This window comes from Ambystoma mexicanum, chromosome 5q, assembly GCF_040938575.1.
Source record: "Ambystoma mexicanum isolate Mex_15411 chromosome 5q, UKY_AmexF1_1, whole genome shotgun sequence".
Taxonomy (NCBI): domain Eukaryota; kingdom Metazoa; phylum Chordata; class Amphibia; order Caudata; family Ambystomatidae; genus Ambystoma; species Ambystoma mexicanum.
This window is the reverse complement of record NC_090933.1, coordinates 189,633,677-189,648,308: the sequence shown is the minus strand read 5'-3', so window position 1 is coordinate 189,648,308 and position 14,632 is coordinate 189,633,677. Positions and strand designations below refer to the sequence as shown.

The 14,632-nt window shown below is 42.1% G+C and overlaps 1 protein-coding gene across 1 annotated transcript in view; it reads left to right on the top strand.

The window, feature by feature from the left end:
• ELOVL2 (ELOVL fatty acid elongase 2) overlaps window positions 1–14,632 on the top strand; it is a 765,518-nt gene that overhangs the window by 665,814 nt on the left and 85,072 nt on the right. The window lies entirely within an intron of this gene.

The following is a 14,632-nucleotide window of genomic DNA, read 5'->3' as shown; positions in this document are numbered from 1 at the left end:
AGTCTTATGAGTCTTAATGGCGTCTACAGCCCTCTTCCGGGCTGTGGTCTCTCTCAGCTTCTTCGATCGGGCTGCATTCTGTCAGGAAGCTATCTCTTTGGTTTCCTTCGTATTTAAGGAGGCATGCGCTGCATGTCTGCCTGCAGTAGTATTCTCCGTACTGACATTTCTGCACTCCTTTTAAACACCTGTGGATTCGGACGTTCTTTCCCAACGCTTGCCGATTGGTCACTCTCACTGCCTTTTTCAATCTCTTAACGACATTGGTTCTCTCTCTTTAAATTCATAATTGCCATTATTACTTTCTGATTAGCCCAATTTTTTGCATAAGGTAATTATCTGATGTGCTAACGGTGGAGTAAATGGGAGCGGCAAGACTTCAACAGAGTCAGCAGTATTCAGTGCCATCTTGGATTTCACCTGTTGATTTGCCTGTCTGGGGATTGTGTGAGGATGTGCTAGTCTTCCAACCACTCTGGAACATTGTCTTCTGATGGTAAGAGGTTTTAACTTCTTCCACATTTGTAACCTGTTCCCCAGTGAGACTCTGAGATTTCAATGCCTCTGCATATCTTTGCGATTCCACTCCTGGAGCTCTTGCAGTTGATGTTGGGTACTATGGGATATTGAGTCCCTATTATACCTTGCAGGCTCCTTTCCTTCAAGGTCCTTTCCTTGACTAGGGACCACTGCTTCCAAATCAGGTGTTGGACATACTCTTTACACACAACTGGTTGACTTGACCTTTGATACTCTCTGGCCCGAAGGGTTTCTTGAGGATAGGGTCTACCGCATCTTATAAGGAACAGTAAACTGACAGGATCTCTCCTCATCATCAACCGTCTTCTGGGAGGCACATCAAGTAGCGGCCAGCACAACCCAATCCTGGTGTCTCACTTGCCCTAATGCAAGGATAGCAAGTTCAGCATAGTAACACACTCAAAAACACTGACCACTTCAACTCTGATGGGCTTCTGTTTTTGTTATCTTTTTGGGCTACGTTGTCTCCGGCTTTGTTCAAGGATAGAGGCAGAGAAAAACCCTTTCCAGAACACACGGTTTTCTATTCTTTAATAATTGGTATAACACACAAACATTTATTACCAGGTAAAAAGAGGAGGTGCAGGCCCCCGATAAACAGTTCAGGTCTGCACAATGTCCAGTTGTCCATACATAAGCCTAACTTTCACTAAGAAAATATGTGTTGAAATAGGGCCTGCCTTCAGGCCCTGTCAAGTGGGTTAAGGGCCCAACCCCAGCACCCCATGGTGTCCAAACGAGTGCGGACAAACCCCCTCCTACTTCCTACTTACTGGATCTGATGGCAGCGTCTGCCATGCCGTGAAGGAGCAGAGCAGGGACCACATCTGGTGAGCCCGATGCCAAAGGAGGGAGGCTGCCAGCCTCAGTGCCGCAGCAAGACACGGGGAAGCTGGGCCACGTAAGCCAGCCAGGCAAGTGGGAAGCAGCCAACACAATCACACTGGTCGCGGGAGGGCTGCGGCACAGTGGTGAGCATACACCCCGGGATGCAGCGGCTGGAATAACACATCACCACAGGGTGAAAGAAGCGCAGCCCAATGAGCCGGCAATTGCTAGAGCCTATGCACCAGGAGAAGCCAAAGGGGAACCTTTAATAACATCAGGCCTCTGGAAAGTCCTGACAAAATCCACTAGTTCACCAGGGAATTACTATTATAGACTTGGCCTCCCAGAATGCCTTGAATAACTGGACCCTATTCGGGCAAGGTTAGAAACAGCCACACCATGGAAAAAGCAAAGGGCTTACATGTCTTTTTAAGCCCTCTCGCAAGTCCTCCCATGACACACTCCTTGAGCCAGGTAAGCTATTGGAGAAGGTAAGTGGTCAATCCTGGAAGGGGTTTGGGTATTTAAAGTGGTGTGGATATTTCAGGGTGGGTTTGTTGGGCGAAGGCAGGAGGTGGTGGAGGACATCTGAGAGACCAGAGGAGACGAGAGCAACAGGAGTGTGGGGACCATTGTAGAGAGAGGGACTGTTGAGTGTTTATGTGTGAGGAATAGAGGCAAAGTAGGAGTAGCAGTAAGTGTAGTGGTGGTGGTAGTAGTAGTTGGGAGTAGAGATAGTAAGTAGCAGAGTAGAGTGAGAGAAAAAGGCTTAAATGGCTGGAGCCTCTCATAAAGTCTGCTGTCAATATAAGTACATCTACAGCCTCTTCATAAAGTCATGACCTTACCATTGTGTCGTGGAACTGCTGTGGGCTACTTAATTTACTGAAATGGAGAAGAGCGGCAGAACATAAAATCTTACCTAACATTCTATTTATTCAGGAGTCTATGGCCACGAAAGACATCCAATTTGACGGCTATAAAACCTATTCCCACCATGCTAAAAAAGGGATGAAAGGGAGACCTACTGGTGGCATTGCGATCTTGATTGACACCCGTTTAAATTTTACCATCAATAACATATATGAATCAGATATGTTCATCATGTTGGACATTTCCTTCTTGGTTAAAACGAATGAAAATCTATTGTTGGTCTCCCTTTATTGGAATCCCGCTCAACTCCTAATTGAAAAAGCGGTTGAGATCTTAGGTGATGCTCTTAATCGTGCACTCTGCAAAGCTCCACATGCAGAAATCCTTATCGGAGGAGATTTTAATTCCCATATGGGATACCATGGCATCTCTAAGAGTTCCTACTCACACCATCACCATGCCTCTAGTCTAAAAGGAAAGATTTGGTGTAAATTCCTCAAAATCTGGAATATACACTTAATTGACCACACAGATACTTATTGTAATGTCACTTGGAAAAGGGGTAATGCAAGTTCATGGATCGATCACATGTTTGCCTCAAATGGACTTTCTCGTTCTATGACTAAAACAAATACCCTTAGGACTGATATGGGCGATCATGTGATGATCACTACCTCAATTCGGAACTATTTTACCTTGTGTCCTCCATTAGCTCAGTTAGCACTAATTCAAAGTCACAGACCAGGTGTCTCAATCAACTGGTCTCCTGCTACATGCAGAGATTTCACATTCATTGTCAATAGAGACCTTTGGAAAGACAAAGCACAAAATGGTATGTTTAATTCTGCAATCCTAAAATGGAATTGTGAAATGATTGCCACACATTTGGCGAAGGGTGTTTTTCGTAAGTCTGAGCAACTCTCTTGTGAATATAACAGAGATGACTTTTGTGCTAAGATAGCAGTTTTAAAAAGTAAGAAAAATGCTTGCATACGGATGTTAAAGAAGTCTACGTTGTGCTTCAATGCCGAGTATTTTGCGCTAAAAAAAAAGGTTCTATTTTCATATAAAAAAGCAGTAAAGGAGATTCATGATGCTAACAAACTGCTTCAAAATCAAAAAATAGTAACTCTTCTTTGCAATCGCAAGACTAAAGACATATGGAATACGATAAGATCTCTAGACAAAGAACCATCGCGTGAGTTTGTCTCTGGCATTGATAGTGCAACCTGGACTTCTTTTTTTCTCGCCAAATATGCTCTCCCAGAAAATTTCAGTGTGCTTGATACTCCACTTGATTGCCATCTACTTCCTAATGTCTGTCCTTGGGGAAAGAATGACATACTTGAGGCTATCCAGAAATTAAAAAGCTCCAAATGCGCAGGTCCTGATGGACTCCCTCCTTGCTTAATAAAGGATGATCCTTTATTCTGGGCCCCTATTTTTCTTACGATTTTCCAAGAGATATTCAAATGCAAAAGGATACCGGGGTCTTGGCTTACTTCAATTATCATCCCCTTACATAAAAAAGGCTCAATTGAAGACCCAAATAATTATCGTCCTATAGCGATCATTGATGTTGCTGCGAAAATATTTGCTTCTCTAATTCTACAAGAACTTGAAATTTTTGCACGCAATCACGATTCTTTATGTTCTTCGCAAGTGGGTTTTCGCAAAGGGATGGGAACCCCCCTTAATGCATGCTTGATGGCTCATATTATATCTCATGCCACATGCCCGTCTCATGGCCCCGTCTTTGTTGCCTCCTTAGATCTGAAAGCTGCGTTTGACGGGGTTATTAGAAGCAAATTATGGGAAAAATTGCGGAATGCAAAATTCCCCCAATATCTTATTATTCTCATTCAAAAGGTGCACTTTAGAACTAATTTCAAAGTTAGAATCAACAGGGAAGGGTCTCTAACCCAAGCTATTCCATCTTTTACAGGTGTTAAACAAGGCTGGAACTTAGCAGCGATACTATTCAATCTCTACCTACTAGATATAGAAGATCTATGGAATGCTAAGAAGTCGTTTGCAATTCGCATTGGCGCCTTTACCTTGTCTTGGTTAGCGTACGCTGACGACATCTTATTTTTCGATCGGACTCAGTCAGGTCTTCAAGCTAAACTTGATTGTTTTATGCAATATTGTAGCTCTAATAATTTGGTAGTCAATCCTCAAAAATCTAACATTATTATTTTCTCAAAAAAGATAAAAGTATCTAAATTTGTATGGAAAATTGGTGTTTCTCCAATTACAATCAGCCCCACTTTACCGTACTTAGGATTGATTCTCTCAAAGAATACCTCCTATAAATTCATGAAGGAACAATTGAATGCGAAAATTTCTCCATTAAAATGCCAAATGAAAATCCTACTAAAGAAAATTTGTAAATTTTCTCTAGTGCCACTTTTGGAATTTTATTAAAAAAAAGTTGAAGCCATTTTATTATATGGAGCTGAACTTACCTTACATGACTTAGGGCCAATATTGGACCAACTTCAAGGGCATATTTGGAAAGATGTATTAGGCTTACCTTTATCAATGCCTAATGTTGTGATAAGACACGAGTTGGGGATTAACTCCCTTTCCTCCAGATACAATTGGCGCATGCTAAATAATTTTGCTAAAATATTATTTCCTATTAGAAACTCGCTCTACACAGGGCTAAACATAATGCTAGCTGATAACAGCCCTCCCTCTATGGTGCAATTTAAAGAACGCATGCTAACTTTACTGGATAAAATCAATCTCCCAATGGAAAACTTGGAACTTATTCAAGAGAAAATCAAGAAAAAGCTATTGCTACAGGATTGGGGTGATACCTGTTCGAAAATGGAAATCTACCCTTCTTGTGCGGAATATCGCAAATTTATTCACAAGCAGAAACCACGTATGTCTTACTTGATACTTTGTCCCTGCTCTAAGGTCCGTCGCACATTTATGCGCTTCAGGCTAGATTTAATTCACACTTGATCTAGAATGAAATACTGGTCTAAAGATACATTGGCTCACACTAACGAGGTATGTCGTTTTTGTAATCAAGCTCTGGAGACCTTAAAACATCTGTTTTTATATTGCTGTTATTTTGAAAACATATGATGTATTCTTATAAAGTCCTTTGTGCAAGCTAATACGATTCTAGCTAGAGAGTGGATCTGGACTAAATGTATGTGGGGATCAACGGACACTTCTGTAGTAAAAACAACGAACTTTGTAAATATTATCGAGGAAGAATTGGAAAATGCGTCTCAACTTTAGAGAACTAATGAATGTTGAGAATTGATGGTGCTCAAATCTGGTGTAATCTTGTTCAGATTTTAATTTATGAATTTGACATTTTATGTTCAACATGTTACATCGATTGTGTTCATATCACAATATCTTATGTTGTTTGATTTTAACAATTTTGTATTGTCTGAAAGAATCTCAAATTATTTGTAAGGTCTACATTTTTGACTAAAACCAAATAAAGTTTAAAAAAAAAAAAGGTAGTGGAGTGGTAGTTGGTAGTAGTGAGCAGTGTCGAGTGGTAGTAAGTAGAAGTGTCAGTGTGATAATAGTAACCATGGGAAGAAAGAAAGGTGTTAAAGGGATACTGTTAATAACACAGTAGGAACAGTAATAGAGAGAGAATGGTATGAGCGACAGGGAGTGAGAGAACAGGAGTAGTAGGAGAAGTGGAGAGAGAGATTATAACAGAAGAATAGCAAGAGGCAAGTAAATAGAGTGGGATGAGGAAGGGAAGAGACGATGAAAGCAGACGCAGCCATAGAGAGTTAGTTGGGGGAACAGATTGACAGTAAGTTCATAGTAAGCAGAGACATAAGATCAAAGTGTGGAGGTGGAAAGGAGGAGTGAGAGATTGGAGGAATAGTGACATGGTGGAAGGAGAACACCTTGGAAACCCAGTGCAGTGAATATTCAGGTAAGAACATGTGTGGAAGAAGAAATAGTGGCACCAGGCGAAAGAAGACACCATCCCTAACTCCCTGGAACACTAAGCAGGTTAGGCCAGGGAAAGACCGGAAGGTTCCAAGGGCATGGGTTAACCAACATCTTAGGGAAGTCACCCTTCGATCCATGAAAAGAGAAGATAATAGATGTCACTGATATATAGCAACTAGCATCCCCATCATGGATGCTTTGGCTAAAGAGGAGGAAAAGGCTGGGGGTAGTTGAGGGAGAGAGGAACGGCACTAGTGCCAGACTTCTCAAAGAACCTGATAGGTCGTAACATTTTCCCTGAAAACCCTTGACCAAAACTATCTGTAAAGTCTCAATAAACACCCTATGAACTACTTTGGGAGTCAGCGTGGTTATTTTTGGCGGGCCACCCCATCACAGAACACAACTGTTACTAAGCATCTGGAAAACCATAAAAAACCATACAAAGTGCTCACTTTGCAATAAGGAGGTCGTTTTTAAAATGATGGCTTACTGTGTTCATGGAGGAGTCAAAGCAGCCCTATCGTATCACTATTGATGGGTTGCCAATGCAGGAAGTGCCAGGCTAGGCCCTGGATTGGCTCTGGCCTCTAATTAGCTGATTAGTTGCGTCGTATTTCAGGAGCGGCCCGGTAACGAGAAAGAGCAGGTGCCTGCCATCTTGAGATTGGAGGCTCTTGTCCTCACTCATGCAGAGGTGTTTTGGGTTCCAGGCGCACAGTCGAGTCTGCTGCACTTGCATGAGAGAGTGTTCGAGTAGTACTGGCTGTACGAGAATTTCCATTTGTGAAACTTCTTTCTTTGCTTGTGATTTTTTTAATAAGCATTTGTATGCATATATTGGAGAATACTTCTTGAGAGTTTCTGATGGCATGCACAATTGTAAAAGAGCCATTAATGCTTTGTTGGCATGTGAGACAGTCCTCTGCCCGCTAGAGGGGACAATGCAGTGTTGACCGGAGATCCATGGGATACCACCCCTGACCCATCATCCACCAGCTCAAATCAATACATGGCCCCCTGAGTCACCACCCTAGTAGTACTTAAAACAAGACAGGGACTTCACCACTGCACCTCCTGTCATGATCTGATCTGGTTGTGTCGTGATATATGAAAAGCTATGAACATAAGGTCCTTAATCAGTAACATGTCATGCATGGATGGGATGCAGAATAACTCTTGCATCAAATAATTTGACCGACTCAGGAAGTTGTTAAAAGTCTCATCCGACTGTTTTATTATCAATTGTCTAAAACAGGGAGTTACAACAGACATCAACGGATGTTCGCTCGAGCTCTCAACGCAAATCACATAAAAATACACTTAAATACTAAAGGTTCATCATAAATGACGTCATACTATGTTGCAAATAAGGAGAACCTACGGGGTGTTGTGATTGGCTCAAGGGGACCATCTAAGTATACTTTCTATATAGGAACGGGTTGTGATTGGGTCTCTATAGTCAGGTGGACAATTTATGCCTCCCCCTAGTGCAAGTCATCTTCAACACTTATTTGACACAGAATAGTATTGGTTTTTAAATTATAAGGCCCTTCATTATAAGGCCCTCTACAATTGGTTGGCAAGCTTGTGTCATTTCTGGAACATTCAGCTCCTTAGCAGCATGTAAGCTCATACCCAGGTGCCGGGACGCAGACATGACTTTTGCTTCCCACCCAATTAGCCCCACATCTCTCATCGCCCATGCCTTCTGCCATGTAGACTGTCTTTGAACTTGGCCTTGGAATAGATTCTCTTCTCTTGGGAATAAAAGGGAGTATGGGTACATGCTTATCACAGTTCTGGTCTGCATGCCCAACTCCTATTTCCATCCTTAGCTCACGTGGCATGAGACCGTATTTCGTCTCATTTCATAGCATTTAATTGTCTTGAATTAATAAACTTGCCACTCATTGTGTTCCTTCTTTGTACCTTAACGAGGGATAATTCAGCTTCTCACGTATACTGTTCTGCATGGATAGATAACCAGTTCTTTTTTTAATTTGTTTTTTATTTGTATTTGGTTTACAAAAATGTAAACCTTTACAACATTTTTTGTTCTTGGGTTCCTGTATATAAAAAGAGAGAAATACAATTTGGATTTCTACAAGACTAAAATAGAGTCATATCTGAGCTTTGTCTTTTTGTGTTCATTCAATTGTTTATTTTCCATTCCATTCTGTTTTCTGTTTATTCGGCCGTCCCTCTTTCCTTCTGGTGCCTCATTTTCCAATTCTAATGGAGAAGATTGAGGGCCAGCAGTACTTCCACCACTGCCGACGTGAGGAAGGTTTCATGTCCCGATATCAGTCTATTCCACAGATGCTCTGAGGTTATTCCATCCACCTCAATGACAAATCTTCCAAATTTGTCTTACCTCAGGGTCAGAGTCCTTTTACATTCCATTAGGAGATGGTAAAAAGTCTGTTGCGACGGGTTGGCGCAGATTTTGCAGAATGTAATTGCTTTGTCACTCTGATGTTGTATTTTTAGGATTTCGCCTATAGACAATAAATTCAACCTGATCCTTTTGATCGGGGTATTTCTCCAGATATCTTGGGAGAGAGCATAGTTTTGTGTCTACTACCAAAAAGGTGTTCCTTTGAAACCGAGTTCCACAATTTTGATATTGTTTCAATCCAGTCTAGTACTTCCAAGTTTCTCTTCATCTTTAAAGGATTGATGACAAGAGTTTCTGGATGTAGTATAGTTCTGGCCAGAATGGTTTCCACTTTTCCTTTTAGTCTTTTAGTCTTTCCAGAAGTAGCGATTTCAAACTAGTGATCGTCTTTTTAATGTCCTCCTATAGAGACTTTGGTCTGGGATTTACGATACCTGTGTATAGTGAAAATAGCTTGCATTCCGCCAGACAGTTGAGTGATCTAAGCCCCAGTTCTTGGCTGATTCTGCTTTGATACCAGGCCAAAGAGTTTCGCCCTTCAAGTCCCCGATCTCCAGCTAATTCTTTGCTGCGACACACACCACTCTCAATCCTTCTTTCTGCGTGGATTCGAACTTACTAAAATTGTGACAGTGATGTCCAGACACTATATAATGGCGGCTTTGCCTGCAGTCTATTTACTAGATGTAGCTAGCTTCCAATATTACTTGATCTACTTGCGTTGCTGCATCTGTACAGTTATTAAACGGCTTACATTTTCTGCAGTGCTCTTCACACGTGCAATCTTCTTTTCTGCATAAGGATGTTCACTCGATTCCTTATTTTGTCATTAGTTTCTATAAGGTACATACATATTCTTCTTCAGCCACTCTTCTTAGTTCGTCACTCACTCTTGTGATGTCACCAGCTTCTCTTTCTCTTTTTTTCATATTCCTTCGGGGACCTCTTCGGGGACACATCTGGTATAGCTTTCTTAATGGATACCTTGTCTCGAATACTCGTCATGGTATGGTCACTACTGGTGTCAAGCATGGTGCAGTTGCAGGTTTCCAACATACAGGCATTAGGGGGGGCGGGACTTCCTGCATAGGTATTCAGCTGATCCTCTACAGCTATCAGGGCACATTCAACATGTTTGCAGACAATGTGGAGAACAGCCAGATTGGACTACCTTACATAGATGCCTATATCTGGGACATCACACACGCACTTCTGTGTTTCTGACAGTGGCTGTCTGAAGTGCTTGGAGGACATTGAGATTTGGAGTACTTTGCTCAACAACGTTTTCTTCCTGCTTGTGTGTTCCAACCTCGCCTCATGTCTGCTTTCTTTTGATTTGTAAACCTCTGTCTGCTGATTTCAACTTTGGCTCTGGATCTGCTGTTCTCTTACTGAACCTACTATCAAACCTGCTGATCTACTGGACCTGATACTGTTTGACCATCTGGCTGTTTTATCTTAGATTCCGCTGGTTTCTTCTGGTTTTGACAAGGACCATTTATTGGACTGTCTGTGGTTTCTCATACTGCTTTGGATTGTGTGTTACTAGCTCTTCTGCTGCCCCTAAAGGTATTATGTGTGACTTTGTAACTACTGCCTTTCTTTGAATTTCATGGATCCACCACTTTTGCTCCCAATGGACTGGATTTCTTATGTATAAGGACTGGTATCCATCCCCATGACCTATTTCCCTTAGTTAACGTCCTTGTTTGTTCAGGTAGCGCCTTATGGACTTCCTTCAGTTTTTTACTTCCTTGTTCCATTTAGAGTGGGTTTCCTGGCTCATGGACATTAGTGTAACCTTGCCCTCTCCCTCTGTACTTCTGCTTATCCAATCTTTCAGCCATCAAGAGCACTTTGACCCCCTCATCCCACCTACCTCTCAGCCCTTTGTCCCACCCATGTGCCCATTTTGCCCAGAAGATTCTTTTGGACTCCTGGTGGTCACAAACCATCAAGACCCTGACAATACCCTAAAACTTTGTTTTTTTTGTTTTTGTTTTGCTAAGCTAACAGGACGTGCACCTAATGAAATAACTTTTGCTTTGGCTGAGACCCTTGGGGCCAGGGACCCCACTACATTTCAGTATGATGACCTTGGATGAGGCATATTGGGGTCCACACTGTGGTCTCACAGTTTAGAAGGGGCCAGTCAAAGGAGTACAGTATCCCCCTTAATACTCTAGCGTGGTAGTGACCCCTTAAGTATTGTAACCACGAAACCAATACTACAGGACTCCTCGAATGACTCATGCAGGTTATTCCACACATTTTGAGATCTTCAGGGTCAGCCAACCTGGGTCTGAATACGCAGACACAAAAGTACCACATTTTGCATGCAGTGAGATCTGTGAACTTGCTGTCGGATCCACGGATGCATGAAGAATCTCAAACTAACCAAAATTGCATGAAAAACACATTCTGACTCCTACCAGCACAAGGCAGGTGGTATATTGTAAAGGGTGTTCAAAAGAGATTACTCAAAAGCAGGGATTAGTTTGTTAGCCTGGAAGGGGAAGCTACCAGCAAAAGGAACGCAAGGGAAACGCAGCTGATGGAAGGAGGGGAGGTTAAGTAAAAAGGTTAAGTAAAAAGGGGGAGTTCAGAAGCTGGAGGAGGTCTATCAGGAGGCATAGATAAAGCATCAGCGGGCGGGAGGTGACGAGCTAAGGAAGGCAGTGATGTCAAGGAGCAGGAGGAGAAATGTCAGGAGACAGAGGTGAAACATCAGGAGGGGAGAATAGAGAGGTTCAGGAAAAGGCTGAGTTGATGAGGATGCAGTTTATCTATAAGGAGGAGGAAGGAGGAAGGTGAAGCCAAGAGAGGAAGTGGCAAAGTTAATGAGGTGATCAGAGGGGATGCAATTGCAGAGGAGGAACCCCATGAGAGAGGGCTCGGATTATGGGAAAAACCCATTCTGAAGTGGTAGAACCCATGGTTTGTGGAGGAACTCGCTCATGATGGGGCGAAAGGACAAGAAAAGTCAGCCCGGAGCCAGGGGACTCTAAACCAGACCTCCCTACTCAAAGACTACTGAGTCATCCACCTGACTGAGTCTGGCCATCTGGAACGTGGCTTTTCCTTGGCAAGCAATGGACCCAGTGTAGACTGAGAACTGTTATGTCAGACTTTTTGAACACATCAATAAAGATTGGTTAGACAGAACCCCTGGTGTCTAGACCTCTGTGGACCCCACCCATCCTTGTATTGACACCTCTAACAAGATTGTTTTTGTTTATCCTTTGTCTTGTGGTTGTCATTTATAGAGGCCATACGTGGGAATACACTTAAATCTTTTAATCAAATTGGTGATTAAGTGACCATCAACATAACAAATGGATGGGGTCTGAATTAAACAAAATGTTTCAGGGTGGTTATTCTCTGTGCTGGGATAGCGCTCTGGGACGGTTTGACAAAAGACAGTGGCTTTTGGGTAAGTAAAGTGTTCAAAGAAAAGGTTCACCCAGTGCTCAGTAGGTCGGAAGTCATGAATCTCCTGGCCAATCCACTCGTAATTAGTGAGCTTACAGTCACGGTTTTGAAGAGGATCCTGTGCCCTATTCCCAACAGTTCTTGGCGTCTCCCCTCCTTAGGGCTGATCTGGCTTCTCACTATGCTCCTCCTCATCCTCCTCTCTCCCAGGGTTCTGACCTTTCAGCCACCTGCCCCAATCTCTATCTCTTCCCCAGCATCTCCCCTCAATCTCATTTGTCCATTCGTCCTCCTCACTCCTGATCTCCTCTCCCTGTTCTGGTGTAGACTATTCCACCTCCTCATGAAAAATATTCCACCTCCTCATTAGAAATATTCCACTCCTTCTCCACAACTATCTTTACAACTTCCTCCGCCTTGACCTCCTGGATGTTGCACAACATGTTCTATTGTCTTCTTTCTATGACTTCCTCATTTACCTCTTTCAGCAACGCTTCCACCAACTCGGAACCTTTTTCCTCTTGCTTCTGATTCGTTCTTATAAACCACTCATTAGTGTTTTCTCATAGTATCCCTCAACTCTCCTTCCCACCTTTGTTACCCCTTTGGGCACCTTCTTCACCCCATGATTACTTCTCTGACCTTTCTCTTCACAGCCATCTGGTTCACTTACTAACTGCCTCAACTTTGAGTCTTTCTTTTATAGTGAGGAGAGTAGTGAGACCTCTGTGTCTGAATAGCACAAATGAGCGAGTCCCCTATCGATATTTGCAGGTCTCCCACATTCTATCAGTTAAAAATGTCCCTATTCTTAAAAGGTCATGCCCCTCCTGAGACAAGCACTAAGCTATATTTGAAAATCCAGAGGATGGCCAACAAAAGCCTCAAAGCCTAATGTTCAGAAGACGTAAGCCAAGCTGTCCATAGTCTACAACATACAAGTTCCAATGTATGGCTCAACTTAAAGTTTCAAACAAACAAAGGCCCATTCAAACTGAATGGGAAGCCTAAGTCACTCTACTCGGAAACAACCTTCCACTATCGGTTAATGAATGAATCGATAAATCAGTAAACATTGCTAAATATGTTGCAATTTTAAACAGATATTGGCTATTACCGACATAACATACGCCGTTCTAGCATATCTTAAAGGTCAATATCGGTCGGTAATTCATAGGGTCACTTCTGTCCCCCTTAAATATCAGAATTACCACTGATCACTTCCAGGAAGGGGGCGTAGGACCCTGTGACTTATTAATGGTTATTTAAAAGGCCAAACGAATGAGAGAAATGTACGGTATAAGAACAGTATCTAAGTTGCACAGATCACACAGGCCTCTACGATGTGTCTTTGTAGACGCATAACCGTCAACCTTGTTAGACTGCAGTCACCGTGATGGCATAAGATTGCATAGTAGCATAATTACAGTACCTACTTTCAGTTTTAGCCCAAGAGGGGGCATTTGTCCTACAGTGTTTTGCTCTGTAGAGACTGAAACGTTTAGCCAGTAATTAACTGTTCATTGACACTAGAACTGGTCTGCCCTATGTGAAGAGAAGTAGGGTGGAAAGAAGTAACTTGAAATTATTCCGAATGTTTATGATAGTGGAAGGTAAAATTGACCGGGTAGAACCATACTCATTCTGTTTGTTGAAATGATAGCTGTTGTTGAAGCACTTTGCCCTTTGGACAGCATAGGGCAACATAACACTGATAAATTGCATCTGTATGTTGAAATGATAGCTGTTGTTGAAGTGGGTGCACTTTGCCATTTGGACAGCAGAAGGCAACCTAACACTGATAAATTGCATGAGCTGAGTATGGAAACATATCTAAATGTTTTATATATATATATAGATATTTTAATAGTTCCATTAAATGTAGAAACTGAAAAGTTTCTTTATATATTTGGGACACTTGGCCTCATTACAAGTCTGGTGGTATCCCGCTGGGAAACTTGGCGGGATACCACCAGACAGAATTACTGTGTCCAGCAACTGGACTGCCAGAATTACCGGCAGATTCCAAGGGCCGGCAACAGTGGTTAATCCCATAGGACTCCATGGGGGGATTGCCTGTAATACTGGTGCCGGTAATACCAGCTGTTTTTTTTACTTGTGGGGTGTCTGACTTACCTCCAGCTCTTAAAAGCACAAACATGAGGTCAGCCCACATACATTGTTGTTTGGCAAAGAATCAGTGGGAACCACAAACAGTGCACATAAAATATATGATCCACATTTAGTTAGTTTTTTTAATCAAAATTATTTTTCACACAATAATAATTTCATAATTTAAATAATTAAAGAACCTGCAGAAAATACTGCCAAAAGTGCAGGAGTGCAAGAACCATCTTGTGCAAAGAAACATTCAAATAGAGTGCATATCATCAAATTATCAACAATTGATTCAACAACAATAAAAAGACATCAATCTGCTCAAACACAGCACTCACAAAACAGCCGACCAAAAATCCTTATCATACACAACCAAATATTCTACTAAAGTGCTATATCATCAGACCGTGCAAACAACGCCATACTGTGCAAAACAACGCTGTATCCTGTACACAAGATGTACTTTTTCAGACAACGTTGAGGTAAAAAATA